This window comes from Manis pentadactyla, chromosome 15 (assembly GCF_030020395.1).
Source record: "Manis pentadactyla isolate mManPen7 chromosome 15, mManPen7.hap1, whole genome shotgun sequence".
Taxonomy (NCBI): domain Eukaryota; kingdom Metazoa; phylum Chordata; class Mammalia; order Pholidota; family Manidae; genus Manis; species Manis pentadactyla.
This window is the reverse complement of record NC_080033.1, coordinates 40,730,079-40,740,501: the sequence shown is the minus strand read 5'-3', so window position 1 is coordinate 40,740,501 and position 10,423 is coordinate 40,730,079. Positions and strand designations below refer to the sequence as shown.

General features: G+C 42.1%; 1 long non-coding RNA gene across 1 annotated transcript in view; it reads right to left on the bottom strand.

The window, feature by feature from the left end:
• Window positions 1-4,424: 4,424 nt before the first annotated feature.
• The window catches only part of LOC130680957 (uncharacterized), a 63,214-nt gene continuing 57,215 nt past the window's right edge, over window positions 4,425-10,423 (bottom strand). Inside the window, exon 4 of the long non-coding RNA XR_008994025.1 lies at window positions 4,425-6,286. This is a non-coding gene — a long non-coding RNA (uncharacterized LOC130680957). The remainder of the gene's footprint in view (window positions 6,287-10,423) is intronic.

The following is a 10,423-nucleotide window of genomic DNA, read 5'->3' as shown; positions in this document are numbered from 1 at the left end:
CAGCAAATGGTAAGTGTAACTATCATCATGAGTGAGCAGCAGGCATCAGCAGAGGAGCAAAGGAGTGCCTGGAAAACTCAGCCGAGGAAGTCAGCTGGGCAGGCTCCGCGGAGGGAGTGGCTGCTGCCTTCTCTGCTGATCTGCCAGAGTAACAGGTGGATTGAGAGATGCACAGGCAGGGTAGAGGAAGAGATGGGGAGAGGGGTGTGGACAGGCATAGGCGTCTGCAAGTGAGCATGTGTGGATGCATGAGCAGAGCTGTGTGGGTGATCCAGGCCCACAAAGACTCACATCTCCTGTCCCTAGTCGGTCCTCATTCCCGCACCCCAGGCCGAAGTTTGCAGCTTTAAACTGCTCACCCTGCATCAGCTTCCCTGAGCGATCAGTTTCCAAATCTGCCCCTCCTAGTCCTATCTCTTGGTCTGCTACCAGTACCCCCACCCTCATGGCCCTGTCCCGGGCCAGATCCACATTCTCTTCCTCCAGGGCTATTATAAAAGTGTCCCTATCTCCCCACAACCCAGGTCTGCCTCCAGTCAGCCCCCTTAAGCCACAGTCTGCAGCTGTAGAACTATCCATTGGGAGTGTCCTTCCAATCTTGTCCCGGTCCTGCCCCTAAACCCTCAGAGGCTCCATATCACCGGAAATAGTGGTCCTAACTGGGCAGCATTGTCCTGCCTCTGCAGGGACATTTGGCAATGGCTGGAGACATTTTGGGTTGTCACATCTGGAGTGGAGGGACATGTGCTAGTATCTAGTGGGAAGAAGCCAGAGATGATGCTACATGTCCAAAATACACCAGGCAACTCCTCCATCGCCAACACAGACTTATCCAACCTCCAGGTTGTGAAATCCGGGTCTAGGGGATAAAAACAAGGGCCTTTCAGAATCTGACGTCCTTCACAGTCATCCCGTGCCAAGTGCGTCCTCTGCCTCACCACACCCCTGCCTTTGGCTCTGGGCAACTGCCAGCCACTTACCATTTGGAGCTCCCACTGCTTTGGAACTTGTAACTTTCTGTCCTTTTCTGCCTAGAACATGCTCCTGGCCCCATTTATCTGCCTGGCAGACTTCTTCTCACCTTGCTAGTCTGAACTTAAAAATGATACCCTGACGTAGGCCCCTCTCCTATGCCCTAAGAGATCAAGAGGAAGGGAGAGAGGGAGGAAGAAAGGGAGGAAGAAAGGAAGAAGGGAGGGAGGGAAGAGAAGAAGAAAGGGTGGGCATATCTAAGAGAACCAGAAGCAGATACTGAGCCCATCTGACTTAACTCTGATCCTTCCCTTTGCTTTGTGGGCCAAGGGTTGAATGATGTCAGTAACTGTTTGGCCAATTTGACTGTTAGAATCATGAAAACAAAAAGACACTGAACCATCAACATCCTCTGGAAGAGTCATTCCAGAAGATTATCATCAAAAAACTTCAACAAAGATCCTGGCGCAGTTACAGTTGTAGCTGCATTCATCCCACTGGTTCCTGGACTTGCCATTGCATTGGAATGAAGAAGGAGATATCTAAGCTGGCCTGTGCATACAGTAAAACAACAAATTTGATTGGATCTATATTGTCAGAACTCAACCAAGAATTAGGAGAAGTGCAAGTTGCAGCGCTCCAAAATCGTGTGACTATAGACTATCTATTGTTAAAAGAACATATGGGATGTGAACAGTTCCCAGGAATGTGTTGTTTTAATTTGTCTGATTTTTCTCAAACTATTCAAATTCAGTTAGACAATATCCACCATATTATTGATAAGTTTTCACAAATGCCTAGGGTACCTAACTGGTTTCCTTGGTTTCACTGGATATGGCTGGTAATTGTAGGTCTGCTTTTGTTATGTAGCTGTATTCCTACTCTGTTAATGTGTGTACACAATTTAATTAGTTGTTTGTTAAAACCTATACATGCTTATGTTACTCTACAAGAAGATATGTCAAAGAAATAATCAATCTTCCCATGTTTTCTTCCGTCTGCTACTTCTATAGCTTTTCTTCTTCCTTCCTAATTACAACCCTTAAATAGAATTCATGCCTCATATAGAATTTACCAAGTATCATAATTCCTCCAAGTGCTAAAGATACCTCAAGACAAATGCTGGGCATAGAAGCCACAGGGCATAAATATGCAAAGAAGTAAAAAGCTAACCTTTTCAAACAATAAGGCTTCCCTCTCACTTACCAACTTCACATTTCCCTGTATGGCCCCGGAAGATGACTGGTTAGCCAGAGACGGGTAAGATTCCTCAAGGGAGGAACAACCTAAGACAGGCACAGTCGCAGGGGGGTCATCAGGTGAGAAATTGGGGATCAACAGAGGTGAGGCTTAGAACCTCACCCCCCTGTTTTGAGAGAAATCTTCTGCATCCGTGGATGTTTTGTTGCCCTTGTCTAGCTTGGATTAATACTTAGTCTATAGGCATACACCTGATCATCTACATTTGCCCTCTTACAGCACTAAATTGTTTTCTACCTTTATTTTGCATCTACCTACCACTTCAGCATTTTATTAAAAAAAAATACCAGAGAAATGTGGGATTCACATATAAATCAAGTATAAAAATCAAATAGGTAATCATATCTGACTTGATGTTTATAGTTCATGATGCGTGATCAAAACCAAAAGTTTCTGTGATATGACCGCCCTTGCACTGTTCACCATGTAAGAACTTCTTCGTTATGCTTCAGAAGATAGGAGACTGTTGAGAATTAGGCTTGGGGTTGATTAATGATTGTGCATTGAGTTCCCTATACAGAATTTTATTGTTTTTAACAACCATTTGATCAATAAATATGAGAGATGCCCTCTCAAAGGGAAAAAAAAAAAGAAAGGAGAGGGAGATTTGACACACCTGAGGAAAACCTGTGACGATGGAGGCAGACAGGAGTAATACTGCCACAAATCAAGGACTGTCAGGAGACACCAGAAGCTGGAAAAGGAAGGATTCTCCCTTAGAGCCTTTGGAGCACGGAGTTGCCAACACCTTGATTTCAAAGTTCTGGCCTCCAAGAACCATGAGAGAATAAATTTCTAATGTTTTAAGGCCACTAAGTTTGTAGAAACTTGTCATGGCAGCCCTATAAATCTAATACACTAAGCTTAACAATATATCATATTTTGGTCTAATGCCATTTGGTCTAATGGTGAGAAACTGCAGCTCCCATTTGGATGGCCAACTAAGGCTGTTTTCTGCACAACCTTCTTGAGATATACACGTGATCTGGTGAAAAAGTCCAGAAAATAACCCAACTGTATAAATTAGTACTTTAGTATTATAGAATACACATCATCCATGGTACATTAGTACTGTTAAGATCACATTAAAGATGTGCATTGGGCCCTCAATACTTTTTTTCCAAAGACAGAAGCAAGCGGATCTCTGTGAACCTGTACTTGCAAGCACCGTGAAGTCACACAGAACATGTCCTGTTAATAGTTACTGCCCTTCACCTCTCTTACACAAATGTGTAGGCCTTCTTTATTACCATTTCTAAGAAATAAAATCAATAATTATTTTTAGAAATTCTACTAGTCCAGCTATATATATATTGCAGTGGGTTTTCAAAATATGTTACTTTGCTCACCAGGGCAATCTTTTAAAAACACATTCTCAATACATGCCACTATTACTCATTATGATAAACAAAAAACCTATATTCATTTCAAGCTCCATTAGAAACAAATACAGTGTTTACCAAACAGAAAGGGACTATACATATATCTACATATGTATCTATACATGGGAAATGCCTTTTCAAGAGTGTAACTAATGCAAATGATGGATAGTACAAAGTCTCAGCTTCTGTCAAAGTATCCTTCAACATTTCCTTTTATGAATTTATAAACTGACAGAATAAATTCACTGGTTGACACCCAGCACATGGGATTAGACTGCATTCTCATCTCTAAATCTGCACTGCTTGGAAAACAAAAGTTCATACACAAAAATCCATTAGATTTATGGTATATGAATTAGACCTCAATAAAGCTGTTACATTAGAAAATGTCCATTAAAATGTATATCTGGCTCTTCCAAAAACAAAAAACTGATAATGTCCAAGTTAACTCTTTTTGGATAACCAACACATTATGAGAATTAAAAGGAGGACCACTCCACATTAAAGGTGAAAGCTGGCCTAGCTCTTACATTTGACTACTCAACAAGAAGTCAGGAAAGGACATGCTAACACATGTATATAGGAAGTTTAAGCACGGGTCAACTGGCCCTGCAATACAACTTAAAACTTCCAATTCCAACCAGAAAAACAAGGAGAGTCATCTCAGATCAAGCCAAAACCTCAACCCTTTAAAAACAAATTTTTCTCCTTTAAGCCTTTGCTGGCAGGAAGATGAAGTCAAAAGCGAACTTATTTTGAAACTAGTTCGTCTTAAATCTGTACTTCAGGTCTAGATGATCAATTCCCAGTTAACCAACCATTATCTTGGATTGACCATTTTGCATTTTTGAAGCTATACTGGAAAACCCAATCAAGAGATAAAATTTTGAAATGGAAGCATCCTTCCTTTCAAAGTTCAAAGATTTCCCAGGGGTACAGGACCAGACCTCCTTCCTAGCCATGCTCATTCTAAACTGAGAAACTCTCTTTGATATGACCAAGCATGCATTGCTGAAACCATCTAATAGAAGGTGTTGAAGGAGAGTGTCATGCATTAAGTAGATCAGAATAAATGATCATTATGACTCAATACATTTATAAACAAACCTGTCATTAACATCTCAAAGAGAAAAATGGAGTATCTCATCAATGGGAACTCAACAAAGTGCATCACTAATGTGCTAAGTATTACAAATACGTATTCCAAATATGCCAAAGACAACTTAAAAATCCATTAGCTTTTAACACAAACAATTTCTTTGGTATTTTAAACATTAAAAACAAACAACCTTTGGCCCACTGTCATTTCTTTCCATACTATTAGGAGTACTCCCCCAAATATATGGTAATTATTCAAATTATTTGAGCTCTATCCCATTCATCCACCTCATCCCTGATACAAGTATTTGTTTACAGAGCATCAAGTGGTTAAAATAGAAAGGGGGAGGGAGACAGCACAGAAGTCAGGTATACAAGGTGAGTATACGAGGCACTTTAAGATAACATGGAAATGAGGCATCTATAAGGTGACAGGCAAAGATGATTTAGTACATAAAACTAGAAAAAAAACTGGATTTCCATACTCTGGGAACATATCAATAACAGAAAAAATTATGAATAGCTATAGTTACTCAACTCTCAACTCAAAGTATATAGGGCTTTAGGTTTCTGAACTGGAATAAATGCAGTACAATTATAGCCATTAGATGGATTAAAACAGTTCTTGGGAAAGCTAAGGGGTAAAGAGTTTTAACTCAAATTGAACCCAAATAACAACACAATTAATACCTGCTTATACCAAGATTTACCTTTGCAGGACTTGTGTCCTGTATTTCAAAGACAAATTAATCATAAAAACGCCACCCCATTGTCTGGTCATTCTAACACAAATGCAGTGTTCTAACTACTCAAAATTAAATGCATGTTTTTTCCTTAACAATGCACGCATGCCTAAGCACACGCACATGCACAAACACACACACACCCTGATCAGTTTCTGATTAGATTAAACTAGCAATCAATTGTGCCAGCGGCATGTTAGGTTAAATGAGAATGCAGTGCTCTATTAGACTACTTCCTGGTGCCACTAACGCAGCCAAGTACTTCCTAGAAATTGATGAATAGGTTTCAGTAAATAGCACTCTAAGTTTTCTCCAGCTCTTTGCCAGCTAGTACAAGCAAGATACAGAAATGTGGACAACAAATAGTACAATTATTTGAGAACTAGCAAAGAAAGCAAGAGGAACTTACAACTAATGTCTCTGTTCCTTGGATTAAGCCCAAAGAAGGAAGAGAAATCTGTTCTCATAATTACAATGATCTAAAAGTGCAGGTTGGAATTGCTTTCTTAAATTCAGTCTCACACAGCACTCTGAAAATAACCCAAAATAACTATACCTCCAAAGCTGAGCCTCCCCATCTCTTAATATCTGAGGAAGAAGAGAATTAAACTAAATCTAAAATTCCTAAATCTGCTGGTCAACAAAGGGCCAGGGCCTTCAGCCTGGGTTGCACGCTCAACGCGCTACCAGTCCTGGAGCCTGGCAGCCCCTACCTGAATGTCTGTGTGCTTCACAGGCTCAAGAGGCTCAAAGGTAGTGTCCGCACTGAGACTCTCCAATCGCTGGGAGATGTGGGATATGTCAAATCCCTGAGACCCAAGGAGAAGTGACCTATATGAGGATACAGGGCAGAGAGAAAAAGGTAGGATTAGGATTTGGCATTGAGTTAATAAGCCCTCATCATTTCCTGTCTGGGCGCTAGTTTCTGCTCACAGGGGCCACCCTACTGGGCCTCGTTTACCATACCACTTATCTCCCAGTGCCTTAGTCTTTGCACCTGAAAAATGGGATCTTAAAGTCAGAATTCATTCCCACTCTGTGAAGTCACTCAGGCCCCTCACTCTGCCTTAGAGCACTTGTAATGTCCCTCCCAGAGTGACTTTGAAATGTGATGAGCTTCTCACATTCCTACAGCTATACATCCAGAGCCCCAAGGGGAAAGCCTACCCTTGAGCAGAACACCTTTTCACTGCCTGTGTCATCTATAGGCCCCTTAACCTCTTGGTTTTTTGAAGTCTTACTTGTAAAATCACAAAGGTTCTATGAATTACCATTTGGGGCAGGGCAACATTAAGAAGAACTTGTCTTTGCTTATATTTTTCCCACCTGGAGTGCCTTCCCTCTCCTCTCCATAGGTCCCAATTCCCCTTTCCCTTCAGGCCCACTACCAAGGAGCCTTCCCTGATTCCCTAGCCCACACAAATCTCTGCCTTTCCAACTGTGGAATCCCTAGGCTCAGTGCCAAACACCCTGGCTGTCTCTTAGGTTAATCTTGCCCTTCAAGCCCATCTCAGAATGTGGGCCTCTTGCCCTCCCATGCCAGCCCACAGGTATATTCCAGAGGAAATGGCTACTTGACTAAGGCATGGATACTGAGGGCTAGAAGTAAGGGCCAGGTAGGGTGCCCCTCTGCCTCCCACCCTGCTCTCTTCCACAAGAGAGCCTGAAGCCTGCCCCTCAAGTCGCACGGTTCCGTATGTGACCTCACTGGGTATCGATGGCTTCACTGTTGCTGTGGCAGCGTGACTACACAAACCTAGTGTTCTTGGAGAAGCACTTCTACCAGTTTGAGACCAGATAGCAGTCTGGCTGCCTGAGAATGTCTCACCAGATCTACATCCAGTGTAACTTCTTCTCTGTGCCCTGGGAGGGCTGCACAGCAGGTAGGCCTAGGCGGGACACCTGTACAAGAGTCATTGGTGGGCACATAGCCTCACCTGGCTGCCACCTGGCTTCTCCTTTCGGGCTTGCTTGCAATACGTCAGAACTTCCCCAGCTGTTAACTAATACCAGTATTCCTGCTCACTGCTGAGGGCAAGTGAAATGTCATCCTGATGCTGGGGTTCTTGTTTGCGGAGCCGAGGAATGAGCTTCACAAACAGTCAAGGTAGGAGACCAAGGTACAGGCTTTTATTTAGAGATACAGTGAAGGGACAGAGCTCGCAGCTCACACCAGGAGGGGACAAGAGAGTCCGTAGTGGTGCGTTGTCTAGGGTATTTTATAGACAGTTAAGGATTTTTCGAGAACATGAAAAAAAACTTAGGGGTGTGAACTTATTAAGTGGTCTCTGAATATTTAGAATTAACTTAACACAAGCAACTTCCTCTGATGATTTCTCCCTGAGATACCAGCATCTTGGTCTGGGGCACAGGAAACAAGGCCACCTGCTCAGCCCCACAAGGTGGGCTGAGGTATTGTTTGCTAAAGAGTAAGTTAATAATTTCTAACTTCTTAACTTCTTGGGTATTAAAATGCAATCTTATCTTTAAGGTGGAATCCTTCCTGCCTTTTACTGTGTTTATGCCTGGGCTTACTTGCTAAATTAGTTGGCCAGTTTGCAAAATCACTTCATCAGATCTGAAGGAGGAAAGACAGCACATAGGCCTGGGCCTTTTAGTATGCTGAAGTGAACCTTACACGTGATTATAAATGGTTAGCATAATAAAGCATGTGCTACTCTTCTTTATCTGGGGAACATTAACTGATTTCACTGAAGAATGATTCTAGAGCTCAATGTTTAACATAGAGTTTTAGCAGGGGGGTTTCCCTGCATGTAGTTACATTGCTCTGACTGAACATATTCCGCCCTGCTTTTCCCCGGAGGCCCTCACCCTACTCTGACTACACCCACAGTCCCTGTCTCATTCCCCCCTCTACAGATAGAGACCCTAGCTGCTGCTAGGGAAAGGGGGCGATGACCGCTCTGGCTGCTTCATGCTGAGAGGGGGCGCAGTAAGGGGTGCAGCTAGGTCTCCATCAGTGGTCATTCGAGAGGGCCTCGGAAGATGGGCGCTTTTATTCCAGGTTCTATCTCCATTTGCAGTTTTGTGGCTTCTAGGCAAGATAGAACAAATTGTGTTATTAGGTTAAGCAGCAATATCTGGAGTTGGATTTTCTATTCTGGAAGGACAAACTTAATGAGATTAAGAATGCATGGTTGAATATGAGAACTAGAAATAGTAAAACTTTAATTGCAACGATAGGAGAAAACTAAAACATCTAGAGAATCATAGCCAGATATTTTGAAGAAGCTAGAATCTTAGATCCAGTTTATGTCTCAATGACTAGTATCAGGATTTAGTACAGATAAGGCTGCATTATTGAAACAATACTTTTCTCTAAAATCACCCTCATTTTTATTAGAAGTAACCAGATTAAGAAAATAATTAACACTTGGCTTTATTATTTGCATAAGTGCAGCAATAAGAGCAATTGGTTACATAGACCATTTTAAATGTGCTTTGCTGGAACTTTTTATAAGGAATTTCAGATTGAACTTTTAAAGGCCTCTTGAGGCTAGAAAGCCAAGCCAGACTTGCCATCAGGTTTTGCCTGCAGTACCTGTAGATTTGGGTGAATTCCTCTCTTCTCGAGGTCTCCAAGACATCCTGAGGTTCCTGCACCTGCCAGGAAGTGACCTTCCTTACTCACCTGGTAAGGCTCATGGGAACCCTGTAAGCAAGGTACCAGGCCAGTTCTTCCAAGGGGCTTTGTTGGCTTTATATAGTCAACCTTAGTTCCTTAAAGCTGTTCATATCTGAGTTTAAGCACGTGTCTCTCAGGTATGACATTCCAGTCAAAGCCTTTGTGATGCCGGGGTTCTTGATTGTGGAGCCGAAGAATGAGCTTCACAAACAGTCAAGGTAGGAGAGCGAGGTACAGGCTTTTACTTAGAAATAAAGTGAGAGAATAGAGCCCCTGCGCTGGCTCTATTGCCAGGAGGGGACAAGAGAGCCCATAGCGCTGCATTGTCTAGGGGTTTTCATAGACAGTTGAGGACTTTTCGAGAACATGAAAAAAACTTAGGGGTGTGGACTTGTTAAGTGGTCTCTGAATATTAAAAATTAACTTAATGTAAGGAATTTCCTTCCTTGATTTCTCTCTGTGTCCGGGAGCATATCAAAACGCTGCCTGCCCAGCTCCCAACGTGGGCCGAGGTATTGTCTACTTGCTAAAGAATCTTGCCTCCTCAACCTCCCGGGCGTTAAAATGCAATCTTATTTTCAAGATGGAATTCTTCCTGCCCTTTACTGTGCCATCTACAGCTGGGTCTGCATGCTAAGTTAGTTGCTCAGTTTGCAGAATCACCTTGTCAGATCTGAAGGAGGAAAGGCCGCACATAGGCCTGGGCCTTTAGTATGCTAAAGTAAATCTTACACATGGTTACAAGTGATTAGCATAATAAAACATGTGCTACCCTTCTTTATCTGGGGAACATTTAACTGATCTCACTGAAGAATGATTCTAGAGCTTAATGTTTAACATAGAGTTTCAGTAGGGGGGTTTCCTTGTATGTAGTTACATTGCTCTGACTGCAAATATCCTGCCCTGCCCCCTCCGGAGGCTCTCACCCTACTCTGACTACATCCATGGTCCCTGTCTCATTGGTAGTATAACCTGTGTTTGTAATTGGTTCTGTTACAAGGAAAGCAGATTCTTATTGAACTTATGCAAATAAACATACTGCCATGAAATATAAAAATACTGAAAGCTTTTAAATTCTTGAGGGGTCAGGTAGAGAGAAAGATAAATGTTTCAATTCTGCTTATAAAGGTATTGTCATTCATGAAACTGTTGTCAGCTTAAGAGAAAAGGCTTAAAACACTTTATCAGCAACATTTGAAACAAAAAGCCACAAAATCATCTTCCTTAGTTTACTTAATCCTATGTAATCAATACCTGTTCTGCTGAAATCTAGTTCTTTACTAGTTTAGGAGTAATAAAACAGTGAGTATGAATGACAAAAG